Source organism: Macrotis lagotis, chromosome 1 (assembly GCF_037893015.1).
Source record: "Macrotis lagotis isolate mMagLag1 chromosome 1, bilby.v1.9.chrom.fasta, whole genome shotgun sequence".
NCBI lineage: Eukaryota > Metazoa > Chordata > Mammalia > Peramelemorphia > Peramelidae > Macrotis > Macrotis lagotis.
In genome coordinates, this window is record NC_133658.1 from 650029124 (window position 1) to 650030910 (window position 1787).

The following is a 1787-nucleotide window of genomic DNA, read 5'->3' on the forward strand; positions in this document are numbered from 1 at the left end:
TGTCTGTAATTCAGACTGAGCAAATCCCAAAGGACCAGGCCATTAGCAGTTTTGGGGTGCTTAGAATTCACTCATACCTACCAGAGCTTTCTGAAATGTCAAAAACAGGTGTCCCCTTTATCTTTTTCTTGGGTTATGCTGAGACTAGATTCAAAGCTTCTCCACCTCTTTATAAGGTTTCATTGCAAACTTTCTCTGTTCATCTTCTAAACTCATTCACGTAAAATAGTAAGAAAAATCCAGGAGGCAGTGGCAAGAAAAAGAATTGATTAGCTAGAATAATATGCTCATTATTTGTCTATTTTTTTATGTCCTTGCTAAAGGAACAAATCAGATGCCTATGGAGATAAGGAACCACTCTATTGTGACTGAGTTCATCCTGCTTGGCATCCCACACACTGAGGGACAGGAACGAATGCTCTTTGTTGTCTTCTTGATTGTCTACCTCTGTACCCTGCTGGGGAACCTTCTCATTCTTGTGGCTGTGATGTCTGATTCCCGTCTCCACACACCTATGTATTTCTTCTTGTGCAACTTATCTGTGCTAGATATTGGTTTTTCCTCAGTTAGTACACCCAAGATGCTATTAATCCTTTTGGTGAGGAATAAAGTCATTTCCTTGGGTGTCTGTATGTCCCAGGTTTTCTTCTATCACTTCTTGGGGAGTACTGAATGTCTGCCTTATACTGTGATGGCCTATGATTGATTTGCTGCCATCTGCCACCCATTGCATTATACCATCATCATGAACCACCGGGTTTGTGCTGTCCTGGCTGCTAGGACCTAGTTCACCAGCTCCTTCCATGACACTATTCTTACCACACTAACATTCCAACTACCCTACTGTGGTTCCAATGTAGTAGACTAATTCTGTGACATATTTCCTGTGGTCAAGTTGGCCTGTGGTAATACCCTCATCATTGAGACAGTGAACTTTACCAGCATTGGACTTGTGCCTATGACATGCTTCCTCCTTTTCTTGGCCTCCTACATCCGCATTGTCCTTGCTATTTTGAAGATGCACTCAGCTGAGGGCCGGCGCAAGGCAGCATCTACCTGTGTGTATCTCATCTCTCTGTTATCACTCTGTTTTTTGGGCCCTGTGCACTCATTTATACCCAGCCATCTCTGTGTGAAGTGCTAGTGACTCCTGTTCAGATTTTTGGCAATGTTGTCACCCCTATGCTCAATCCCACTATTTATACCCTTAGGAACAAGGATGTCAAGGGAGCACTAAAGAAGCTGGCTGGGGGACAAGTCACAACAGAAAGGGGTCACCAGTTGATGTACAAGCTTATTTACCTTTTTTCTCTCCTAATGATTTAAAATGAAAACAAAAGTCCTGTGTTTTAAATATTGGAGAGACTTTCATTTCCAAAATAATTAAGAGCTGAGCAAATTATGATGCTATGTTTTGATAGTTTCCACTATCTTATTAGAGGCCATAGTGGGTCTGGAAACCCCCTTTGTAGAGTTGACAATTGCTAAGAGTAATTAATGTTAATAATGAAACATCTTTTACATAGTACTTTTTAAAGTTTGAAAAGCACTTTGCTTGCATAAATTGTCTTTTCAGGATTATGAGACTTTGAATTAGGCTAGATGGAAGGCATGTTGTTGTAAGAATAAGTGTTATCTGGTGCTGGAAAGGGTAGTAGTAGTAGTAGTAGTAGTAGTAGTGGTAGTAGTAGTACTAGTAGTAGTAGTACTAAGGAATAGAGCCCTGAAATAGGAACTCAAATACAAGTAGGACAGATTTTATTACACTAAAGTCAGAGAACCGCAGA

General features: G+C 40.6%; 1 pseudogene; it reads left to right on the plus strand.

The window, feature by feature from the left end:
• Positions 1-340: 340 nt before the first annotated feature.
• Positions 341-1326, plus strand: LOC141505988 (olfactory receptor 10D3-like; annotated as a pseudogene).
• Positions 1327-1787: the final 461 nt, after the last annotated feature.